The sequence below is a fragment of the Peromyscus eremicus genome, chromosome 19, assembly GCF_949786415.1.
Source record: "Peromyscus eremicus chromosome 19, PerEre_H2_v1, whole genome shotgun sequence".
In the NCBI taxonomy this organism is placed as follows: Eukaryota; Metazoa; Chordata; class Mammalia; order Rodentia; family Cricetidae; genus Peromyscus; species Peromyscus eremicus.
In genome coordinates this window covers 26,407,462-26,434,400 of record NC_081435.1, presented here as the reverse complement: position 1 = coordinate 26,434,400, position 26,939 = coordinate 26,407,462, and positions in this window count along the sequence as shown.

Genomic DNA, 26,939 nt, shown 5'->3' with positions numbered 1-26,939 from the left:
AGGAAGACAATATTGCTTCAATTATATAACATTCTGGCAAAAGGAAAATTATAAAGACATTAAAAAGATGCTGATTATCAGGGGAAGAGGAGAATGAGGACAAAGAGCTAAAACAGATGATTTTTAGGACAATGAAATTTTCCTTTATTATACTATAAATATATATATATATATACATATATATATATATGTATGTATATATATATAACATTGTGTGTTCGTAAAAAAAAATAGACTCATACAACAGGTCAATCCTAGTGTGAACTTTGCACTTTCGTGGACAGTAATTTGTACAACAGTGTTATCAAATGTGTTATGCTAAGGCAAGATATTAATAATGGGGGTTGTGGTGGAAGAAAGATGGCAGATGGGAACTCTGGGTAGTATTTGATTTTCTGTGAGACCTAAAATTACTCTAAAAAACAAAGTTTATTACTATAATCTTTAAAAACCTTTGCTTTAGCATATATGTATATATAACATGAAAGTAGAAGGCTAGGGGAATAAAGGAGCAGAAGGTTAATAATAATAATAATAATAATAATAATAATAATAATAATAGGGAAGTATGTGAATGGGGATATGGGAGAAAATGCTCAAAATGCATTATATGTGTGTATTAAAATTGTCCTTTTGAAATCCACTACAAAGTGTACAGTGGCTACAAAGCAACTAAAACATAGAAAAAAGAAAACCACTTATATAGAGAAAATATTCAAGTGTGTAGAAAAGTTTAAAAATATATATACAATAACTACAACTCTACCTTCCACCCAAACAAAATAGCTGTTTTTATGTGAAAGTTGCATAGACATTGCCGTGGTTGGTTTTCTGTCAAAGTGATCACAGGCCAGAGTCATGTGGAAAGAGCGAACATCAATTGAGAAAAGGTCCTCACCAGATTAGCCTGAAGACAAGCCTGTGGTGCATTGTCTTGATGGATGATTGATGTGGGAGAGCCCAGATCACTGGAGTGGTGGCCCTGGGTTCTATAAGAAAGCACACAGAGGAAAACATGGGAAGGGAGCCAGTAAGCAGCTCTCCTCCATGACGTCTGCATCAGTCCCTGCTTTCAGGCATCTCCTCTGCTTGAGTTCCTGCTCCAACTTCCTTCAATGATGGATTGTGATGTGGAAATGTAAGTGAAATAAAACCTTTCTTCCCCAAGTTGCTTTTAGTTGGTATTTTATCACAGCAACAGAAAAGCCTTACAAAGATATACAACATAATATTTCACCTCCAAACATTCAATAGGCACCTCCTAAATATGAAGATATTGTCAAGTGTAACCATGATGCTACTATCTCACCTGAGAAAAAGAATAATAATCCTATATGAAAATCCAACTCTTGGTATATGCTATTGTCTTTCCATTAACCTCTCCCAGTTTTCCTTAGCTGTGATAAGTCACTGTAGAGTTTCCTTTACAGATGCACCTTTTTCTCAGCCTGTGCTATAGCCATGTCTCAGAAACTGTTTTCACCAAGTTCTGTGGTTGTTTGAGTGTTGTATCATCTACTAATTATCGAATAGTTGCCTGTCTCTGAAAATCAGTTTTTAATGAAATGTTCAAACCATTTGTCTTATACACTGTCGTATGTTCTAGATTTGTGTTATCATGGTGATGTTTAACTTGTTTGCCTATTCCAGAAAACTGGAATGGAAGATTTATTAATATAACAATGTCATGTTTTCAAAACTCACATTGTGTAAAAAAAAAAAAAGGTGGGGGGGCAAATCACAATTTCCTTTTCTTAATCTTTAGAAAACAGATGCCTACTGCAACCCTGCTGCATGGTTTTTGCTTTTTTTATTCACTTTGTGTTACAATAATTCAAAATGTTTTAATCCATTTGATCTGAGCACCAAACACAATTCATCCAAGTGATCAAAATCTTTTTAAAAAACTTTTACATGTTTAGATCATTTGAACTTATATACTTAATGAAGCATATGATTATTTAGTTTTAATAGATTCTCTGAGCTGAAACAGTTATGGGGATAACAGAAAGGGGAGGAAATACATGATGTAGAAAATTACACAATCCAGTATTTCTCACAAGTAGATGATATAAAAAGAATGCCTAAGATTCAGAGGAAAAAATACTCAAGAACATATTATGTTTTGTTGTGTAAAGTTCTTTGAACTTCTCATGTCTCACATTATCAGTTAGGTTTTGTTTTTATTTTGGTGATGTTCATAAGTCTAGAAGTATAAAGGGAGTTTCTCTTTTTTTCAGATATAGAAACAGTACCAGTATTTTGTGTTGATACATGGTTTCCAGCTTTCAATGCATTATTTCCACCATGATATTCTAATTACCCACATTCTAGACCTCTTTCAATAGAGACTTCTTCGTGGCCTTTCTTCATGGGCTTCAACTGGCTTTGCTTATTCAGCCCTCAGGGAGCATAATAAAGAAAGCTCTTGTGATCTTCTAGTAACATTCCACAAATTGTGTTAGCCTTTTTGAAAACTAAGTAATTTTTTTCATAATCTATTAATACAAACAGTTTACTCAAGCAAGCAAGATTTCAAAATAAAGAGGGTTTACGTAGAGAAAATAGGTGCTTTGCTATTCTTTTCCCACAGTACAAATGCAATTCATGGTTTTGAAAAAAAAGTATATTAAAATGCTCATGTCTGGGGTGAAGAGATGGCTCAAGAGTTAGGAGTACTAACTTTTCTTCCACGGGACCCAGGTTAGATTCCCAGCGCCCATGTGGTGGCTCACAACCTCTGTAACTGCAGTTCCAGGAGATAGGATGTCCTCTTCTGGTCTCCGTGGTCACTGCATGTGTGTGGTGCACAGATACACACTCAGGTAAAACACTCATACGTAAAATAAAAAATATTTTTTAAAAATCGAAATGTTCATGACTCTGCTTAAGGTGAACCACTATATATTTATAATACAAACTGTCATTTTGAAAACTCTTTAACAATCATTGCCATGGACTGTTGCTTGATTTGTGCAGGAGGGAGGTCCACACTTATGTCTGGTGTTCTTTCACTTTCTTTCAATATGTACACACACATAGATAAGTAAGTAGGTAGGTAGGTAAATAGATGGATAGATAGATAGATAGATAGATAGATAGATAGATAGATAGATAGATAGATGATAGATAGATAGATAATTGCATTTTTAATGATAACAGCAAATGTAATTTCATTTTTAAAAAGATGGTATGGTTATATGTCTGTTAACTATAAAATACTTTGTGGAAAATTAAAAAGGATGTGGGAGAACAAGGAATATGAAAGAAATATAAATAAAAAGCATAATCAATTTGAATCTATCAAAGAAATATAAGGAAATAATGCTTGAAAGAGAAAAAATGAAATAATGTATATCATCAACTTGAGATATGTGTGGTGGTTTGAAAAATTGGCCCCCATAAGTCCATAGGGAGTGGCACTATTAGGGGGTGTGGCCTTCTCGGAATAGGTGTGGCTTTGTTGGAGGAGGTGTGCCACTGGGGGCGGGCTTCAAGGTCTCAGAAGCTCAAACCAAGCTTAGTAGCTCTGTCTTTTCTTGCTGCTTGCAGATCCAGATGTAGAACACTCAGCTCCTTCTCCAACACCATGTCTGCCTGCATGACAACATGCTTCCCACCATGATGACACCATGGACTTCCCACCATGGACTGAACTGTAAGCCAGCCTCAGTGAAATGTTTTCCTTTATAAGAGTTGCTGTGGTCATGGTGTCTCTTCACGGCCATAAAACCCAAACTAAGACAGGATACTTAGTCAGGCACATGAAAAGGCACAGAAAGAAAAGAAGCAAAAACTTAGACCGTAGCAATGAAAATGTAGATGATGGATAGTCTGAAACTTTCCCTGGACCTGTCAAGAGGTAACTGGTAGAGCTGAACAAACCAACCAACCAGAATCAGGTAAAGTCTAAGCATGGAGAAAGTAGGTGGCACCTCAATGTTCTTATTCATAATCGTAACCTTAGCTAAATCACTATCTCTAAAAAACTAGGTTGTTCTAACATTCCCCTATCTGTAGATAATATGCCATAGACAGACTAAGTCAAATCCTTGAGTAGCTGGTAGAACATGAAGGCCTTAAAAACCTGGTTGCTTCCCACAGCACATACTCCTTCCTGCATCAGATATAGTAGGAAGGATGGATTACTATTGCCATAAAAATCTATCATTCACACCAATACAGTGCCACTTTTCTCAGGGCAGCTGCTCCCTGTCTTCATGTGGAACTGGACGTTTGGTAGCCTTACAACTCAAGGATTTCAGAGAAAGCAATTTCTTTATTAGTTTTGATTGGAGTCATGCACCTACTGGGGCACAAGTAGTGAGTAGGTTACTGGGACAGTTTTCTAAGTCTCTATCCACAGCAGTATGCTACTGAAGTACATGTATTTCTGAAGTTATTTTCTCATGATTGATAAACAGAAGGTAATTTGGTGAGAATGAAGACATGTCATGTTTCACTTACATCTTGGAGAGTCTCTAGATTTTTTACTGTGGTGATAGTATGTTTATCCCAGAATTGTCTATTTCTATAAGAAGTTGATACTATGAAAACTATCATTATGCTGGCTAATTTTTTGTCAACTTGACACAAGCTAGGCTCATTTGGGAAGAGGGAACCTCAACTCAGAAAATATCTCCATTATATTGGCCTGTAGACAACTCTATGGAAGCATTTTTTGGTATTGATTGATGTTGGAAGGCCCTAGGGGACCCAGCCCACTGTAGGTGGTGACACCTCTAGGCAAGTGGTCTTGAATTGTATTTAAAAAAAGCAAAATGAGCAAGCCAGGGAAAGCAAGTCAGTAAAGGGCCTGTCCTATGGGTTCAGTTGTTGCCTCCAGGTCCCTGTCCTGACTTCCCTTCTTAATGGAATATAAACTGTAAGGTGAAATAAACTCCTTCCTCCACAAGTTGCTTTTTGTTGTGATGTTTCACACAATAAAAAGCAAATGAATAACGAAGAAGTGATGAGTTTTGCTTACCACATGCTCCCATAATGATACTCAGCCTCACCTTAAGATCACAACAAGGGAAACAGCTGACCATGGAACAAAATATCTAAAACCATGAGATTAAAAGAATCCCTTCCTTCTGTAAGTTAAGGTGGGCATTTGTTCACAGTAATGAAAAAAATCTGACTAAACAAAGAAGAAGAAATGTCCCCATAGGCTTTTATATGGATGGCTTGGTCCTCAGTTGGTATCATTGTTTTGGAGGTGCTTCAAACTTTATTTGGTGGGTCCTAACTGGATTTAGTACGTCACCAGAGGGGATGTTTTTGGGAGCTGTATCTTGGCCTGGCTCTTTCCTGTTTCTCTCTTTACTTCATAGCCACAATGAGATGAACAGTTCTGATATGTTACACCCTGTAACCTAATGGTCTCCTTCACCCCAGGACCCAGGCAATGAAACCAACCAACCATGAATGGAAACCTGTGACACTCTTATCCAAAATGAATCTTCCTTCCCTTAAACTTTCCCCTGGGTATTTCTCACAATAGTGAAAAATCTACTACAATAGCACATGTATGGATGTGTATGGCGACCAGTCATGTAGTATTGTGGTGGTTGAACTAACCCCAACTGGAATTTGCCAGTTCCAGTTCAGGCTATTTCATTTTATCACTGTTCCAACATGTGGAAGAGTAGACATAAAATTAGGACTCAATGTATACTTATGAACAGTGCTCTGTTTATATCTAAGTCTGTATGAATTTTAGTCCCTACAAGAATGTTCCATTGGATTTTTTACAGTGTTCTTGGATCCAGAAATACACAAGTGGGTAATTATTTATGTTTATGCATTTCAACTCAACTTGGAAAAGTGCAATATATTTTTCCCTTAGCAACTGAAAACGTTATGCCAATGTCTCACCAGATCTATCTCTGGACCCAGTTTCTATATAGCATGAAACCTTGAGTCTAGGGATCTTTATAAATATTGATTGCCATTCAGCCTGAAATCCTTGGGTCCTAAACCTCTGCTAAAATATCAAGGAAGATACCAAACTCTTAGTTCTTCTGAAACAAAATCCAACACCTCCGTATCTTGAGTGGTATATGCTTCACAGAACAGAAAACCACACTCTGCCTTATACTGAGCTTTAAGCATCCCATTATTCTGACACCTTCTAGCAAACACATCTCAGCACAAATTCTGGTCACACTATCCTTCTGTTATGTAAGCCACCAGGATCTCAGGCTTTCAATGAAACTCTCACCTACAGAGTGATATAATACATAACAGTTTTGCAGTATTCTTTAACCAGTCCTTACATGAGATTTTTCTTCCAGTGTATTGGAGATAGTGTGGTGATAGTTGGTAAAGAACTTTTTTTTCTGTTCAATGACTAATGAAACAAATTAGAAAATGCAAATTGGCACATGCTTTTAATCCCAGCACTTGGGAGGCAGAGGAGGCAGGTAGATCTGAGGCCTGGCCTACAGATTGAGTTCCAGGACAGCCAGAGCTACATAGTGAGACCATGTCTCAAAAAAAGAAAATGCAAATTTAGCATTCAAATAATTTATCTATGTAGTAATAATCCCTTGGCTTTATCACTTAAATAGTGAAAGAGACATGAGTTTCTATGTTTTTTTCAGAGGTAGGGTAGGTCTCAGTATTTTCTCCAGGATGGCCATGAACACTATTTCTGTTTTTCTTGGCTTCGGGAGTGCTGAGGCTATAGGAATGTACATTTTTCTTACAGTTGTTTATAGACATTTGAGTTTGGGCTGTCAAAATCATCAAATGACTTTATTTTTAATAAAAGTCAAAATTATACAGTATTGATCAAGTAATACACACTTGAATTGTGGAGATGTGTATGTTAAAGGAAAACTTATTTGAGACCCAAGATTATTGCTTATAAAATGCATAATTTGCTTTTTGACTTAATGAAGTATTTAATATCTCCAAGATGCAATTTTTATTAAAAATAGAAAATAAGGTCTTATAAGCCAATAGGATGAAAAGCATATAAAGGAAGGCAGTCTCGAAGTTTTTTTTTTTGATTGCAATCCTGTCTATCTGCTTTGTAAATGCCTATGAATCTCTTACAGTATGAAACTTACCTTGACTATTACATTCATGCTGTGTATATGCTGTCAAATCTAAAAGATGTCCTACTTTTTTGCTGCTACTAGAATGTTTGTGGGGAATGTTGTGATTCAAATTTCTTAAAGAGCTCATTAGTGGTGGAATCTTTGAAAAACCAATATGCACTATCCATACTGTATTATCATAAAAAAAAGTCATCTCTCCCATCAGTTAGGGAGAAGAGAAGGGAGATTTTCATCTCCAAAATCTAAAAGGAAATCATTTAGGCTTCTGAAGACCAGAAGTAAAAATACTTTGGATATTTCCACACCCCACCCCTGCATGTGCATCCAATTTGGCATCAAGTTTAGTGTATTTATTCTTTAAATTGTTTTTTTTTTTTTTTTTGGTTTTTCGAAACAGGGTTTCTCTGTGTAGCTTTGCGCCTTTCCTGGAACTCGCTTGTTAGACCAGGCTGGCCTTGAACTCACAGAGATCCCCCTGCTTCTGCCTCCCAAGTGCTAGGATTAAAGGCGTGTGCCACCACCACCCGGCTATTCTTTAAATTGTTAAGATAAATGATTCGACTTATATTTCTATGTCTAGTTACAACATCCTCACCCAGGATATTTTTTGTTAAAAATTGTTTGTGCATATGTACACATGTGCATTCGTGCGTGTGTGTGTGTGTGTGTGTGTGTGTGTGTGTGTGTGTGTGTATGTGTGTGTTTGTGTGAAGGTGCCCTCAGAGGCCAGAAGAATCATATCCCCTGGAGACAGAGTTACAATCAGTTGTAAACTGTCCAATATAGATGCTGGAAACCTAACTATGTAAAAGCACGAAGTGCTTTTAAACATTAAGCTATCTCTCCCACTCCCACCCAGAAATTTTCATTTGCTAACACATCGTAGGAATCACCTTCTTAAAAAATCAAAGCAATATACTGTCACTCAAGCTGCTAAAATCACTGCAGTGACTCCTCGTTACTTTGCTTTTTTTCTGTTTTTGTTTGAGATGGAAAACTCAAGATCTTCTTGCTTTGTCTATGGAATTCGGGGATTACAGGCAGTATCACACTTCACATGCCATTGCCCCATCTATTTGTCCAGATTCAGTGTTTAGGAATTTATCTTCTTAATAAATGGCCTCTAGATTCTTTTCTTTAGTCTCCTGGGCTTTCTGATTTCCTTCTGGTTCAGGTGTTTTATGTCTGTTTTGTATTTACATGACTGTTTTTTCATATTATCAGCTCTGTCTTTCCCTTGAATTCCAGCTTGACTAATGACTTTTAAGGTGTTGAGTGTTCTGTGTTGCATGAGTTGGTTGAAGAAAGAGGCTACTCCAAGATGAATTTTTAGGCCTGGTGGCAGCAGGAAGGTCCAGACTCTGATAGACTGGACCTCGAATTGCCATTCAAAGGCATATTGTTACACAAAGTTGGGTTTTGAGTAAACAACTTCCTCATACCAAAGTCTCTGATCTAATCTACATGTCTGCTGAGGGAAAGCATCACGCCCCTGCTACTTTAGTCCTTATTGTGTACCATTTGCAGTACCCAATAATCCAAGAGCTTCAGGTGTGCCAGAAGCATCTTGTGACCAAAGTATTGCAAAGACTGTAAAGCTTCCTCAGAAAAAATAATTCTATAAATCACAGACAACAATCACTGTTTTCCACAATGATTTCTTCAAGGCCAAAGTACTTGTAGAAAACAACTACTCATTCTACTGTTTGCCTTATATACAGTGACTCTACTAGATCCCTACAACAGTAGGAGGGCCTCTCACTAAAATGGTATATTATATAGACACTGTCTTAGTTAGGGATTCTATTGCTGTGAAGATACACCATAACCATTGCAACTCTTATAAAGGAAAACACTTAATTGGGGTAGCTCACTTACAGTTCCGAGGTTCAGTCTGTTATCATCATGGTGAGACAGGCAGTATACAGACATCATGGTGGAGAAGTAGCTGAGAGTCCTACTATGGTGATATTTTATTTGTACTGAATGTGATTTTATTTGTATGTTAATAAATAAAGTTGCCTGGAGATCAGAGGTAAAAGTGAGCCATTAAGCAGAAGTCCAGCGGTGGTAGCCCATGCCCTTAACTCAATCTTATGGCAGGCAGAGTCTCTGTGTGGTCAAGGACACAGCCAAGTGTGGTGAGACAAGCCTTTAATGCCAGTACCAATCATAGAGACCTGGAGGTCTGTATAGACAGTCAATGACGAGGAAGTCATGTGGTTGGGTTTAGAGCCAATGAGAAGGCAGAATAGAAAGGCAATAAAACACAAGTCACACAAGGAAGAAGGTCTCTCTCTTTCTCTCTCTCTGAGGAAGCAACGGCGGCAAGGTGGTAAGATTAGGTAGTCGTGGCTCTTGCTCTTATCTCTGGCTATTTCCTCTGTATTTGGATCTGTGTTTCTTATTTACTAAGACTGTTTAGTATTTCGTCTACATCCTACATCTTGCAGTCAATAGGAAGCAGTCTGTCTCACTTGCAGTATCTTGAGCATATATGAGACCTCAAAGTCTGCCTCCACAGTGGCACACTTCCTCCAACAAGACCACACCTTCTCTACAAGACCACACCTCCTAACAGTCCTAATAACACTCCTTTAGGAGCCATTTTTTTCAAACCACCACAGACACAAATGTACATAAAATTGATATATTGCCTTTTCCAGGACAATGTAAATAAGTACTATGATATTCTCCTAATTCTTATCCCATAGTTCAGTCTCAGAAAGTTTCAGGAAAAAAAGATAGCATTTTATTTACAGAAACCTGGGTCACAGAGACTATATTGATATCTCTCTCCATACACTGAATTATTTCCAACTTTTTAATCTGCAGTAAATTTTGCAGTAATATGTATCCCTTGCCCATTGATCTCCCTATAGAAGTGTCAGCATTTGACAACATTCATTTATTTAACAAACTTATTGAGAGTTTACTCCACATAGAAGCCAAATAGTATCCTATCCTGGGGTCGCTTGGATGCAGAAGAAAAATATTAATCAAATGTTTCCTCAAATTGGTCAAGTATCATAGCAAGTTATCTAAATACTACAAGTAAATAATCCAATGGTTCTTTGATTGTAAAATGAATTTTGGGGACTGAGGCTTAGTGACTAAGAATACAGAAGACCCTGTTTCCCAACTGTCAGTAAGTGTGGTTCTATGAGATCCAGTGCCCTCTCTGGCCTCTGCAAGGGCACCTGCACCATGCACTGCACATAAACTCACACAGGCAAACACACACATAAATAAAATAATCTTAAAAATGGGTTTTTATCTAGGCACAGTAATTAGGAAAGACTTCTCTAAATAAAGTATAAGCATACAACAACCAAGAAAGGACAAACAGCAATTCCAGCAGTTACTTGCATGCACTGTATGATTTTTTTATACAAACTCTTTTTATATAATCTCTCTCTCTCTCTCTCTCTCTCTCTCTCTTTCTCTCTCTCTCTCTCTCTCTCTCTCCTCTCACCTTCCTCCTCTCCCTTCCCCTCTCCTCCCCTCCCCTCCCTCCCTCCCTCCCCTCCCTCCCTCCCTCCCACCCTCCCTCCTTTCCCTTTCACTTTTGTTTATAACTCTCCTAGACAAGAGAATAATATTTAGGACTCTAGAGCCATAATATAAATTTGAGATATTTTATTATATATAAATAATTATTAATTATTGCGATCATTTATTTATTTATTTTGAGAACAGAGTCTAGGACCCTAGAGCCGTAAGATGGAATTAGCTCCACGCAATATTATTTATTTATTTTGGAAAAGGTGTCTCGCTTTGTAACTAACAGCAACACCAGCCTTGCACAGTTAGATTGTGCCTCTGAGGCTAAATTCCTTCCTCCAAAATCATATTACTTGAAGTGAGACGTCACTCCTGTATGTAAATAAGAATGCCCGAATCCTCCGCGGTCTTCTAGCTTCCCTTCCGCTTTCTCCGGGTAGGATGGATTTTACTGACGGCCCCGGAAGTGTTCGCCACAGCTACTTCCTGTTCTCACGGCGCTATACCCGTTTGGCGAATTGCTCTTCTTTTTACAGAGCACAGGAACTAAGCAACCAGTTTACACCTAATTTAAACAACTCTTTTCATTGAACTGAAATTGTTTTGACCAATTGCGGCTACAGAAGCTATTTTGAAATGGGCTTTTTTCTTTCCGACTTTCGCAAGGGGACGGAATTGTTTTTCAGTCAGCAAACCGGAACTATAAGGGAGTAGAACCGGGAAAAGGAGTTTGTGAAGACTGAGGTTACTGATTTTAGAGTGGAATTTTGCTTTGCGATTTCTGGCAACTTCACGGGATGGGATCGCTACATAGCTTTATTTTCAGTGCGCTTTCACTTTGACTTTTAATTTTAAAAAGCATTGAACAAAAACAAACTAAAAATAAATAGATAAACATGTACAGAAATTAACCAGATTCAGACTGTAGAACTCAATGAACTAAAGTAGCCACTCAAATCGAAAGCTGGGGAGCTTCACGTTGGATCACATACTTTCCCTGTGGAATATATTTTTATTCACTTACCACTAAACCAAAAAAATTCACCAGAGAGCTAGAACAGTTTTGCTTCCACTTTCATAACTCAAGAAACTTGTTTTTTAAAGGCAGTTGGGTTATAGACTAGCATGCATAAAGTCTGTGATTCAATCCCCCAAACCTTAACATAGATATTTTTTTTGAATTGTATTATAATGGTCTTTCTTTGTTTTGAGCTAGGATCTCAGGCTATTTTTGAATTCATTTTATAGACAAAAATGACCTGGAACTTCTGATACTCCCGCCTCCACTTCCAAATTGTTGTGATTATAAATGCGTGCTACCACACTGTATTATTTGGTATTTGGAATGAAGTCTGGGCTAAATCCATACCAGGTACCAGGAGAATGCTACCAACGGAGCTACATCCCTAGCCCTACAAACTTGCATTTTAAAATTGATCCCTCCTTGCATATTAAAGTGTAAATTGAAGCGGTATGTAAATGGGAATAAAATGTTAGGAAGTTGAGCAGTCCAGTCACTATTTTTATGTCTCCCTCACTTTGCAAAGATAGGCTTGTTAGCATATCCGTGGTTTGATTTTGCTGGTTATATATAAAAGTATAACGCTGTGCCCCTGACCTCTCAGGCCTTACTGGGTTTAAACATGCCTCCCACATGCTAAACAAGTGGCCTACCACTGAGCTATGATCCCAAGCCATGAAGTGGAAGTACTAAGTATGTTCCCTATAATACTGAGCCCCAAAGTAAGAACACTAGATATTAGGATCCACTGCTCTCACCTTTTTACACACAAAACTTACAGGAAACAGTAAGAACACATGTGTATGGGATGGCCAGGCAAAGCATCCAGGAAGCATTTAACTAGAGATTGGTTCAGGTTTTTAACAGAAAACCTTCTGAAAACAAGTATACTTGCTGGACCACTGGTACAGAAAATGATTTTATTGACTTTAGCCATCCATTAAAGTATTTTGTACAGTTTACACTTCTTTCCCCTTATCTCAGCTTTTCTTTCTCTTCTGGATTCTGTCTTCTTCTGCCTTATCTTCTTGGTAATGGTTTTTTTTTATTTCCAGCATAAAATAGGATCAGAAAAAGTGCTTGACTGGCAAACTCATGAGTATAACCATGCACAACTAAAGTATTAAAATAACAACACAACACTTTCCTCCCATACTATGAGTATACAATTTCACAAATCAGAAAGCAGTGCAGTTTTTATATAGGAAAATGTTCATGTATTTGCTGCTACAGGTGATTTTTAATATAGAGCACAAATATACACTGAGCATGCCTCACCTAAAACTCTGAAGCCTGAAATGCTCTGAAAAAAATTTAGTGCCACATGGAGTTTTGTATTAGGGGTGTTCAATTTGTGGAGTCTATACAGGTACTCCCAAATCTGAAAATCTACATTTAAAAGGCTTCTCTTTTTTTCACTTGTTTTTGTTTGTTGAAACAGAGTTGTAGACCTGCAGCACCATGCCTGGCTAACTCTAAATCAGAAGTGTGTCTGGTCCCAAGCCTTTCAGATAAAAGATACCCACCCAGTAGCTACAGTTGAACTGTACAAATAAACACAAGTGAACATCCAGCTTACTTAGTAAGTACTAAGTGCAAAATACTACTGTCTTTTAACACATTTTAAAAGTAAAATGAAGTATTTTTTATTCATTCCTATATTGGTAGACACCTGAGTTGATGAGATGATTTGGCTATTGTGAGTAGTGATTTAATAAACATTGATGTTCACATATTTCTGTGATGTTGTCTTTGGAGGTAAATACCCAGGAATGATATACCTGGATCATATGAAAGATCTATTTTTAGTTTTTTTAATACTCTTTATAGTGATTTCCCTTTATAGTGACTGGACTATTTACATTCCAACCAGCGCATATAATTCCTTTCTGTTTGCATCCTTACCAACATCCACTGTCATTTATTTTCTTAATAACTTGGCCTTATGGCTGCTGTTAGATGGAATATCAGTGTCATTTCTATTTCCATTTCTCAGATATCTGGTGTGCTAGCTAGTTTCTTATCAACTTGACACAAGCTAGAGTTATCTGAAAAGGCGGGGATCTCAACTGAGAAAATTCTTTTATAAGATCCAGCTGTAGGGCATAATGATTGTGGGGGAAGGGCCCAGCGCATTGTGGGTAGGGCCATCCTTGAGCTGGTAGTCCTGGATAATATAAGAAATCAGGTTGAGCAAGCCATGATGAACAAGCCAGTAAGTAGCCTGTGTATCAGCTCTTGCCAACAGGTTCCTGCACTGTTTGACTTCTTGTCCTGATTCCTTGGATGAAGAACAGTGATATGGAAGTGTAAGCCAAATAAACCCTTTCCTCTCCATGTTGCTTTGGTCATGATGTTTCATCACAGTAATAGTAACCCTAACTACAACATATAGTGATGGTGAATTTTTTTATACATTTATTTGCCATTTGTACATTGTCTTTATATTTACCATTGTTGTAGGGAGTGACGTATTCCACAGTGTATGTGTGAACGTCAGAAGGGAACTTTGTGGACCTGGTTCTCTCCTCCCACTTTTATGTGGTTTCTAGGGATGAAACTCTGACTGTCAAGCTTGGGTGGCAAGTAACTTTGCCCCACTGAGCCATCTTTCTGGCCCCCAATGTACTTCATTCTGGAAAACCATCCACTCATTTAATTAGTCCATTATTGATTGGGTTGTTTAATCAAAGAAGCTTTAATTTGCATTTTCTCTTACAGCTAAGGATATTTAATACTTCTCAAGTATTTACTAGCCATGTATGTTTCCTGTGGGAATAGTTTATTTCAGTTATTGGTCTACTTATTAGCTCTATGATTTGAGTTTGAGGTGTTTAATTTTTGCAGTTCTTTGAAATACCCTTGACATTAAAACCCTATTTGACATGTGTTTGGTGAAGATTTTTTTCTATTCTGGGGCTATTTCTTTACTTTAGTAATTATTTCCTTTACTGTGCAGAAGCTTCTAAATTTCATGTTATGCAATTTATCAATTCTTGAATTATTCCCTGTGTTATTGATCTCTTGTTCAGAAAATTATTACTTATACCTATTGAAAGGAAAAGTATCGGCTCAGGACCCCCTAGACCAAGTTCTCAGCACAAGAGATTTATTTGCCCCAGAGGGACAGAAGGCAGAGATAAGGGACAAAGACAGAAGATAGAGGACAAGAGAGAAGGGTAAGGAAACAAGGGGAAGGGGGAAGGGATATTTTCTCAGAGGGACAAAGGACTGCCTCTGGATAGAGAGGAGACAGATGTGGCACAGAGGAAAATGGCAGTTTATGAAGGTACAAGGGGAAACCCTATGTTAGAATGAGGTGTTCAATTTTAGCTGGCATGTTAATTAGGTGAGCCAAAGAGGGTTTTTGACTGCTGGACTTTGATACTCTGATAGCTGAACATTGGTCGTCAGGCTCAGTAATCTAACATTTTTTTTAGCAAGGCAGAGATAACGGGAGAGAAGGGCAAGGCTGCCAGAACCTTGCTCACCACGCTCAAACTGACCAGAGTCCCTACACCTATACCTTGAGATGTTTTGCTCTAGCAGTTTCAAAGTCTTGGGTCTTACACTTGAGATCTTTGAGCTATTTTTAATTGATTTTTATTCAGTGTGAGAGACATTGGGTCAGGTTTCATTCTACATATGGAAATCCACTTGTCCTATTTATTGAAAAGGCTATCTATTCTCCAGTGTGTATTTTTGATAGCTTTGTCCAAAATAGTGTCTCTTGTGACTGTGGGCTTATGTCAGAGTCATCCATTTTATTGCATTTGTGTACATGTCTTTTTCTGCCAGCACTACCCTATTTTTGTTACTATGTCTCTATATTTAAGACCATTGCTCTTTCTGCTTTAGTTATTTGGCGTCTTGTATTCTTCAAAATAAATTTTAGACTTATTTGCTAGTTCTGTGAAGAATATCATTATAATTTCAATGACTATTAGATTGAATCTCTAGGCTATTTTTTGGTAATAAAGCTATTTTCATGCTATTAATTCTCCAGCTCATGAGTATGGGAGGTCTTTCCATTCACTGGGGTCTTCAATATCTTTCATTGATGTCATAAAATTTTTACTGTAGAGGTCTTTCACTTCCTTGGTTACACTTACTCCTAGGTATTTTTAAAATTTACTTTTAATTTTTGAAACAAGATCTTATGTAGCCCAGGATAGAGCCCTAGGATTACAGGTATGCACCACAATATCTGGATTTTTATGTGATGCTGCATATTGAACCCAGGGCTTAGTGCATTCTAGGCAAACACTCTACCAACTGGGTTACATCTGCAGCCGAGCCTTTTAGTTTAGTTTGTTTTTTATGTGATTTATTTATTTTATGTGTATGAATGTTTTGCTCACATGTATGTCTATGCACCATGTGTATGCCTGGTGCCCAAGGAGGTCAGAATCAGATGTTGGGTCTCCTGGAGGTGGAGTTATGGGCAATTATGCACCATCGTGGGTGCTGGGAATCAAATCCAGGTCCTCTGCAAGAACTACAAGTGCCCTTATTTGCTGAGCCATCTCTCTAGTTCCAGCCTTTTAGTTTTTTAAAACTGTTACCAATGGGATTCCAATACCACCCAATTTCTTTTTCAGTGAGTTTGATTTTGGCATATGTAAAAGCTACAATTTTTGTGTGTTGGTTTTTCTTTTTTTTTTTTTTTCTTGTTCATGATGTTTTTATTTGTAAAAAGATGTATTAATCAGTACTTTAGAAGTACAGGAGGCCGGAAAGCATTAGTGTTTGCCAGCATGTGCATTGTTAGAAACATTACAATATTTCTGAAATGCTTTTTCCCCGTTGATGCAAACACACACACACACACACACACACACACACGCACACACACGCACACGCACACACGCACACACGCACACACACTTTGTGTTTTCTAGAGCAAGGCTATCATAGTCTAAACTCCTCTCTAGCATTCTTAAAAGGACTATAATATTTTTTTTTTACATTATTTAAACTGCTTGGCCATTAGCTCAGGCCTGTTATTGTCTAGCTCTTACTCTTATATTTAGCCCATTTCTATTAATCTTTACTTTGCCACATGGCTCATGGCTTACTGGTACCTTACATCTTCCTTGTCCTGATGGCGGCTCGCAGTGTCTCCCTCTCTCAGCCTTCCACTTCCCAGAATTCTTTTCCTTGTCCCGCCTATACTTCCTGCCTAGCCAATGGCCAATCAGTGATTTATTTACTGACCAATCAGCAACACACTTGACATACAGACCATCCCACAGCACCTCACTCTCGCTAATTGGACTCCCAGAGATCCACCTGGGGCCTAGTCATGGATCTCTGCATCCAGATCCCTCAGTAGTTGGATGAGGCTTCCAGCACGACAATTAGGGTGCCTGGCCATCCCATCACCAGAGTAGGTCAGCTCGGACTGTCTCTCGACCATTGCCAGCAGTCTGCCGTGGGGGTATCCTTGTGGATTTCCGTGGGCCTCTCCAGCACTCTGCCTCTTCCTATTCTCATGTGGTCTTCATCTACCATGGTCTCCTATTCCTTGTTCTCCCTCTCTGTTGTTGATCCAGCTGGGATCTCCCACTCACCCAAGCTCTCTTTCCCTCCACCCTCGCCCCTCACCACCCCCACTCATGTCCAGGCTGTTCATGTAGATCTCATTCCATCTCTCTGTCGTTGGGCGATCCCTGTGTCTTTCTTGGGGTCCTGTTTTCCAGGTAGCCTGCCTGGTGATGTGAGTAGCAGTCCAGTCATCCTTGTTGCACATCTAGTATCCTGTTATGAGTGAGTACATACCATGTTTGTCTTTCTGAGTCTGGGATACCTCACTCAGGATGATTTTTTCTAGATCCATCCATTTGTCTGCAAACCTCATGATGTCATTGTTTTTCTCTGCTGAGTAGTATTCCATTGTGTATATGTACCACATTTTGTTTATCCATTCTTCAGTTGAAGGGCATCTAGGTTGTTTCCATGTTCTGGCTATTACAAACAATGCTGATATGAACATAGCTGAACAAGTGCTCTTGTGGTGTGGTTAAGCATTCCTTGGGTATATGCCCAAGAGTGGTATAGCTGGATCTTGGGGGAGATGGATTCCCAATTTTCTAAGAAATCGCCATATTGATTTCCAAAGTGGTTGTACAAGCTTGCATTCCCACCAGCAGTGGAGGAGAGTTCCCCTAGCTCCACATCCTCTCCAGCATAAGGTGTCTTCAGTGTTTTTGATCTTAGCCATTCTGACAGGCGTAAGGTGGTATCTCAGAGTTGTTTTGATTTGCATTTCCCTGATGATTAGGGATGTTGAGCAATTCCTTAAATGTCTTTCAGCCATTTGAGTTTCCTCTGTTGAGAATTCTCTGTTTAGTTCTATAGCCCATTTCTTAATTGGACTGTTGGGCATTTTGATGTCTAATTTCTTGAGTTCCTTATATATTCTGGATATCAGTCCTCTGTCAGATGTGGGATTGGTGAAGATCTTTTCCCATTCTGTAGGCTGTCGCTTTGCTTTGTTGACCGTATCCTTTGCCCTACAAAAGCTTCTCAGTTTCAAGAGGTCCCATTGATTGATTGTTTCTCTCAGTGTCTGTGCTACTGGTGTTCTATTTAGAAAGTGGTCTCCTATGCCAATGTGTTCAAGACTACTTCCTACTTTCTCTTCTAGCAGGTTCAGAGTAGCTGGATTTATATTGAGGTCCTTGATCCACTTCGACTTAAGTTTTGTGCACGGTGATAGATATGGATCTATTTGCAGCCTTCTACATGTTGATATCCAGTTTTGCCAGCACCATTTGTTGAAGATGCTTTCTTTTTTCCATTGTGCACTTTTGGCTTCTTTGTCAAAAATTATTTGTTCATAGGTGTGCGGATTAATATCAGGGTCTTCAATTCGATTCCATTGGTCCACATGTCGGTTTTTATGCCAGTACCAAGCTGTTTTTATTACTGTAGCTCTATAGTACAGCTTGAAGTCAGGGATCGTGATGCCTCCAGAGGTTGTTTTATTGTACAGGATTCTTTTGGCTATCCTGGGTTTTTTGTTTTTCCATATGAAGTTGAGTATTATTCTTTCCAGGTCTGTGAAGAATTGTGTTGGTATTTTGATGGGGATTGCATTGAATCTGTAGATTGCTTTTGGTAAGATTGCCATTTTTACTATGTTAGTTCTGCCTATCCATGAGCATGGGAGATCTTTCCATTTTCTGACATCTTCTTCAATTTCTTTTTTCAGGGACTTAAAGTTCTTGTCATATAGGTCCTTCACTTGCTTGGTTAGTATTACCCCAAGGTATTTTATGTCATTTGTGGCTATAGTAAAGGGTGATGTATCTCTGATTTCCTTCTCCGCTTTTTTGTCCATTGTATATAGGAGGGCTACTGTTTTTTGGAGTTGATCTTGTATCCTGCTATGTTGCTGAAGGTGTTTATAAGCTGTATCAGTTCCTTGGTGGAATCTTTGGGGTTGCTCAAGTATACTATCATGTCATCTGCAAATAGGGAAAGCTTGACTTCTTCCTTTCCAATTTGTATCCCCTTAATCTCCTTATGTTGTCTTATTGCTCTGGCTAGAACTTCAAGTACTATATTGAATAAGTATGGAGAGAGCGGACAGCCTTGCCTCGTTCCTGATTTTAGTGGAATTGCTTTGAGTTTCTCTCCCTTTAATTTGATGTTGGCTGTTGGCTTGCTGTAAATTGCCTTTATTATGTTTAGGTATGTTCCCTGTATTCCTGATCGCTCCAAGACCTTTATCATGAAGGGGTGTTGGATTTTGTCAAATGCCTTTTCAGCATCTAGTGAGATGATCATGTGGTTTTTTTCTTTGAGTTTGTTTATATGGTGTATCACATTGACAGACTTTCGTATGTTGAACCATCCTTGCATCCCTGGAATGAATCCTACTTGATCATGGTGGATAATTGTTTTGATGTGGTCTTGGAGTCTGTTTGCCAGTATTTTATTGAGTATTTTTGCATCAATGTTCATGAGGGAGATCGGTCTGTAGTTCTCTTTCTTTGTTGTATCCTTGTTTGGTTTGGGAATCAGGGTAATTGTAGCCTCATAGAAGGAGTTTGGTAATGTTCCTTCTGTTTCTATTGTATGGAACAATTTAGAGAGTATTGGTATTAACTCTTCTTTGAAGATCTGGTAGAATTCTGCACTGAAACCATCTGGTCCTGGGCTTTTTTTGGTTGGGAGACTTTTAATGACTGTTTCTATTTCGTTAGGGGTTATTGGACTATTTAAATAGTTTATCTGGTCTTGATTTAATTTAGGTATGTGGTACCTATCCAGAAAATTATCCATTTCTTTTAGGTTTTCCAGTTTTGTGGAATAGAGGTTTTTGAAGTATGACCTGATGATTCTCTGGATTTCCTCAATGTCTGTTGTTATGTCCCCCTTTTCATTTCTGATTTTGTTGATTTGGATGCTCTCTCTCTGTCTTTTGGTTAGTTTGGATAAGGGCTTGTCTATCTTGTTGATTTTCTCAAAGAACCAACTCTTTGTTTCATTAATTTTTTGTATTGTTCTCTTTGTTTCTATTTTATTGATTTCAGCTCTCACTTTGATAATTTCCTGGCATCTATTTTTCCTGGGAGACTTTGCTTCTTCCTGTTCTAGAACTTTCAGGTGTGCTTTTAAGTCACTAGTGTGAGATTTCTCCAGCTTATTTATGTGGGCGTTTAGTGCTATGAATTTCCCTCTTAGTACTGCTTTCATAGTGTCCCATAGGTTTGGATATGTGGTGTCTTCATTTTCGTTGATCTCTAGGAAGTCTTTAATTTCTTTCTTTATTTCTTCCTTAACCCATTGGTGATTCAGGTGGGTATTGTTCAGTTTCCATGAGATTGTAGGTTTTCTGTAGTTTTTGTTGTTGTTGAAATCCAACTTTAGACCATGGTGGTCTGATAGAACACAGGAGGTTATTCTAATTGTTTTGTATCTGTTTAGATTTGCTTTGTGACCAAGTATGTGGTCGATTTTAGAGAAGGTTCCATGGGGTGCTGAGAAGAAGGTATATTCTTTTTTGTTAGGATGGAATGTTCTGTAGATGTCGATTAAGTCCATTTGAGTCATGACATCAGTTAAGTCCTTTATTTCTCTGTTAAGTTTCGATTTGGGGGATCTGTCCAGTGGTGAAAGTGGGGTGTTGAGGTCTCCCACTATTAATGTGTGGGGTTTTATATGTGATTTAAGCTTTAATAATGTTTCTTTTACATATGTGGGTGCCCTTGTGTTTGGGGCATAAATGTTCAGAATTGAGACTTCATCTTGGTGGATCTTTCCTGTGATGAGTATGTAATGCCCTTCTTGATCTCTTTTGATTGATTTTAGTTTGAAGTCTATTTTGCTGGATATCAGGATGGCTACACCCGCTTGTTTCTTAAGACCATTTGATTGGAAAGTCTTTTCCCAGCCTTTTATTTTTAGGTAGTGTCTATCTTTGAATTTGAGATGTGTTTCTTGTATGCAGCAGAAAGATGGGTCCTGCTTTCGTATCCATTCTGTAAGCCTATGTCTTTTTATAGGTGAGTTAAGTCCATTGATATTGAGGGATATTAATGTCCAGTGATTGTTCATTCCTGTTATTTTTTGGTGGTGATGTGTGTGTACTTTTCTTCGTTGGGGTTTACTACTGTGGCTTTATCTATTGCCTGCGTTTTCGAGGGTGTATCTGACTTCCTTAGGTTGGAATTTTCCTTCTAGTGCTTTCTGTAGGGCTGGGTTTGTGGATAAATATTGTTTAAATCTAGCTTTGTCATGGAATGTCTTGTTCACTCCATCTATGTTGATTGAAAGTTTTGCTGGGTATATTAGTCTAGGCTGACATCCATGGTCTCTTAGTGTCTGCATTACATCTGTCCAGGACTTTCTGGCTTTCAAAGTCTCCATTGAGAAATCGGGTGTTATTCTGATAGGTTTGCCTTTATATGTCACTTGGCCTTTTTCCTTTGCTGCTCTTAATATTCTTTCTTTATTCTGTACGTTTAATTGTCTAATTATTATGTGGCGAGGGGACTTTTTTTGGGGGTCTAGTCTGTTTGGTGTTCTATAGGCTTCCTGTATCTTCATAGGCATTTCCTTCTTTAAGTTGGGAAAGTTTTCTTCTATGATCTTGTTGAATATATTTTCTGTACCCTTGAGTTGGTATTCTTCTCCTTCTTCTACCCCTATTATTCGTAGATTTGGTCTTTTCATGGTGTCCCAAATTTCTTGGACATTTTGGTTCATGACTTTGTTGACTTTAGTGTTTTCTTTGACTGATGAATCTATTTCTTCTATTGTGTCTTCAACGCTAGAGATTCTCTCTTCCATCTCTTGCATTCTGTTGATTATACTTGCATCTGAAGTTCCCAATCGTTTTCTCAGATTTTCTATTTCCAGCATTCCCTCTGTTTGTGTCTTCTTCATTTTTTCTATTTCCCTTTTCAGGTCTTGGACTGTTTCCTTCATTTGATTCATTGATTTTTCTTGATTTTCTTTCAGTATTTTATTGTTCTCTTCCAGGACTTTTTTGATTTCTTCTAATTTGTTTGCCCTTTCCTCTAGTTGTTTACAGCGTTCTTCACATTTTTTTGTCTTTTCCTCTACACGAGCCTCTAGCTTCTTCATGATGACATTCATAAGGCTATTTTCTTCTGCTTCTTCCAATTTCTGATGTTCAGGTCTAGGTGTTGGAGGAGGGCTAGGGCCTGGTGATGGTGTATTGCTATTCATTTTGTTGTATGTGTTTCTGCCTTGACGTCTGCCCATCTCCTTGTGGTTCGTTCTTGGCCTTATCCGCACACTTGGTTCAGACAGAGCTGACAGATTCAGGAAGTCTTTCTCTCTTGTCCAGATGGGAGCTCTCTGTGCTGTGCTGTGCTGTGCTGTGCTTCAGAAGGGAAGTCCGGGGCAAGATGGGAGCTGGGAGCTGTGCTTCAGAAGGGAAGTCCGGGGCAAGATGGGAGCTGGGAGCTGGGGGCCAGCCTCTAAGTCTCAGGAAGAGGCTTGGGGCTCAGGCGGATGGGGGTGGGGGCAGGGCGTGGAGACTGCAGGGTCTGCCAGGGGTCTTGGAGAAGGGGATCCTTCCCAGTGGGGCTGTGCTGTGCTTCAGGAGGGAAGTCCGGGGCCCGTGTGTTGGTTTTTCTGTTACTTTGCTTAAAGCAATTGTCAGGTCTAAGACTTTTTGTGTGAAGTCTTTAGGATATTTATTTATTTTGATTTTTTCTGAGACTGGGTTTCTCTACATAGCTCTGACTGTCCTAGAACTCATTATGTAGTCTAGAATGGCCTTGAACTCACAGAATCTGCCTGCTTTTGCTTCCCAAATACTGAGATTAAAGGTGTGTACCACCACACTCAGCCTATCTTTAGGATCTTTAAAGTATGGGACCATGTTATCTGCAAGTTGGGACAATTTGACTTCTCTCCTTTTTACTTCCCCTTTATTTCTTTCTTATGTTACTATAGATAACATTCAAGCACTGAATTGAATAAATGCAGAAAGTGGGTGTGGTAGTTTGAATGTAATTGGCTCCCATAATCTCACAGGGAGTGGAACTATTAGGAGGTGGGCACTTGTTGGAGTAGGTGTGGCCTTGTTGGAGGAAGTATGCCATTATGGGTATGGGCTTTGATGTCTCTTATATGCCCAAGCCATACTCAGTGCCATAGTCTGCTTCCCGTTGCCTTCTGATCAAGATGTAGCCAGCACCATGTCTGCCTGCACACCCCCATGCCCCTCCCCATGACAGTAAGGACTGAACCTCCAAATTATAAGCCACCACCTCATTAAATGTTTTCTTCTATAAGAGTTGCTATAGTCATGGTGTCTCTTCATAGCAATAGTAACCCTAACTAAGACAGAAGTTTGTACCAGAAGTGGGGTATTGTTTTGATAGGCCTGTCCATGTTTTTGTCTGGACCTTGGTACTTTGGGTTTGGAAAGAAATGGAATGATTTATGCACTGCTTAATGGGCCATACTAGTAGGAGCATGGAAGATAATGGTGTTGATAATGATTTGAACTCTTGGGTGCTAACTCAAGAGGTTTCAGAGCAGAAGAATTTTAGTATGTTGCCTAGAGATTGTTCTTGTGATGTTTTGGTGAAGAAAATGGCTGTTTTTTGCCCTTGTCTGAAAAGTTTGCCTGAGGCTAAAGTCAAGTGTTTTGGATTAATTCCATTGGCAGAGAAAGTCTCAAAACAGCCTAGAATAGACTCTCTCATGTGTTTATTAGTGGTAACAGTAATGAAGATTTATAATGAAAAGGAACAAGAAAAGGAATGGAGTTAAGTGGAAGGGAGTTAAGTACTGTGTTCAAGGAGATAAACAGATTAAGAAATTGAATAAAGGAATTGGTGATCTTAGGGCAAGATCCCACTCAGCTAAATTTCCAACTTGTGAAAAGGAATTTTAAAAAAGCTTAGAGATGGGAGTGGTGGTGCATGCCTTTAATCCCAGCACTCCAAGAGATAGAGGCTGGTGGATCTCTGAGTTTGAGACCAGCATGGTCTACAGAGCAAGTTCAAGGACAGCCAAGCTTAGGCAGTAAAGGTAACAATCAAAAACAGAAAGTTGGTGAAGATATAATTGAATGAGGTGAGGGGACATGTTTCCAACCCCAGCAAGCAGCAGTACTTGGCAGCTTCAGTCACATGGTTCTGGCTTTAGAGTTAAGGACAGAAGAAATGGGTTATGGCATTTACTTCTGCACCTAAGGAAATCCACTGAGGCCAGACATATGTCAGGGGTGTCTCTGAATGGAGACCTAGAAAGGGCATTTTGTGAAGCTGTGAAGTTAAAGCCTGGATTGTCTTGGAGATTCCAAGACGTTAGAGATGCCAGAGTTGTAGGATATCTGCTGAGGAGAGCTGCTAACATGAAATGAAACCAGGCCAAGAGAGAGAAGTGTGTTGTGGTCAACAAGCTAAACAGAGTTGGAAATATGAAGAACAGTTCAACATCAGACATGGAGATGCAGAGTTTGAAGGTTGCCTAACTGGTTTTGGTCTTGCTTTGGTCTAGTATTTTCTCACTATCCTCCCTTCCCTATGTTTTGGAACTGTAATGTATATCCTGTGCCATTATATGTTGGAAGTATGTGATCTGCTTTTTTATTTTAATTTTACAGGGGATTACAGTTAAGAGATTGCATGAGTCTCAGAAAAGACTTTGGACTTGGGACTTTGAAGCAAGTTTGGAACTGTTACAGAGTATGGGGACTTTTGAAGTTGGACTAAATGCATTTTGCATTATGATATTGTTACAAGATTATAGAGGCCAGGGAGTGAAATGTGGTAGTTTGAATGTAATTGACTCCCATACACAGAGTGGAGTGTATTTGTTGGAGTAGGTGTGGCCTTGTTGGAGGAAGTATGTCACTGTTGGGGTGGGCTTTGAGGTTTCACATATGCCCAAGCCATGCCTAGTACCACAGTCCACTTCCTGTTGCCTTCTGATCAAGATGTAGCCAGCACTATGTCTGCCTGCAAGCCACCATGCTCCCTGCCATAATGATAATGGACTGAACCTCTGAACTGTTCACCACCTCAGTTAAATGATTTCCTTTATAAGAGTTGCTGTGGTCATGGTGTCCATTCACATCAATAGAAACCCTAAGACAGTGGGCATTTTTGATTCATTCCAGATTTTAGAGGAAATATTCTCAGTTTTTTACAACTAGTGTCTTATTGGCTGTAGGTGTGTGGCATACAGATTTTTATTATGTTAAGGTTTCTTCTATTCCTACTTTATTCAAACCCTATGATTTTATTGTGAGTGGTGTTTGACTTTTGTCAAAGGCCTTTTCTGTATTTATAATCATATGGGTTTTTTTGCCAGAAGTCAATTTATGTGCTTCTCTACACTTACTAATTCACATATGTTGAACCAATTTTACATCGCTGGAATTAAATCAATTTCTCATAGTACATTATCTTCTCAATTTGTCCTAGCTGCTGCTTTGGGGTTTGAATTGTTCTTGTTTTTCTAAGACATTGAGGTGTATCAATAGATTATTTTTTATCATTCTTGTTGTGATTTTTGTTTGTTTTGTTTTGTTTTGAGATAGTGTCTCACTTAGGTAGTCTTGGCTGTCCTGGAACTCCTTATGTCTACTAGAATGACCTCATAGAGATCCAACTGTCTCTGCCTCTTGATCTATGGTGTAGTTTAATTCTAAGGTTTCTTTGTTAATTTTTAGTTTGGATGAACTCTCTAGAGTTGTAAGTACTGAAATTACCACTATATCAGGATCTCTGTGACCTTTTATACATACTAGTGTTTATTTTATGAAATTAGGAGCCCCCAAATATTATGTGTATATATTTACAATTGTTATATCTTTATGATGAATTCAGTTTTTTATTAATACATAGTAGCCTTATTTATCTCCTTTGACTAGTTTTGTTGAAAGTCTACTATATGGGATGTCACAATAGCCACACTGGCTTCTTTTAGTTTCTATTTACTTGATAGATTGTTTTAATTCTTTGTCTCTCAGTTTGTGAATGTCTTTACCAATAAGGTATACTTCTTAGAGACAACAGAAAGTTGAATCTAGTTTTTAATACACCGATCTAGTTTATGGTCTTTTTATTGGTCAGTTGAGGCCATTTACATTTAAACTTACTACCGAGAAGTCTTTACCTTTTCCTGTAACTCTGTGGGGATTTTTTTACTTGATTGGATTATTGATTATTCTTTACTTTCTCCTCTATTAGTAGTAAAGGTTTGTTGATTTACTGTATAGGGCACAATGAGTTCCTTACTAGTTATCTTTTTCAGTTATTCTTCTCATGAAATTTATTCATGAATTTGTGAGTTTAGAGAATTCAATGGAAATAGGTTTCTTTTGCTAAGTCATCCCATACAAGCACTTTCCCATTTGTTGAAGTAGTTTTATGTCACCTACAAGATTTACAGTTTTTCTCCAAAATGATTCGGTGACTCTTTTGTTTATTCTACTCTACTCTATAGGTTTTTGTTACTGTGGGATATATCACTTTATATAGTATTATTTAGCTGAATCTTACTGTTGATTCTAATGATTTTTCTTCAAAATGATCATTTCATCCCCAAATACAATTGCTCTTATCTTTTACACACCTTATACTACTTAAGGCTTTTTCAAGACTTATAGCAGTTACTAGAGGGAACAGGTAACTTCTAACAATAGTGATTACCACTTGGACTATAGGATATGGAGAAATCAAAGCTGGTACTGACTTGGAAGCTTCCTCCCTACTGGCTAACTTTCATAGTGCTGAAAAGTTTTATATAGGCTACTGAGGGCAAAAAGTAATCAATAGTCTTACTCCACTATGAACTCGGCAAGATTCAGTAAAAACTGGCCTGTAAATATGCACCTATTG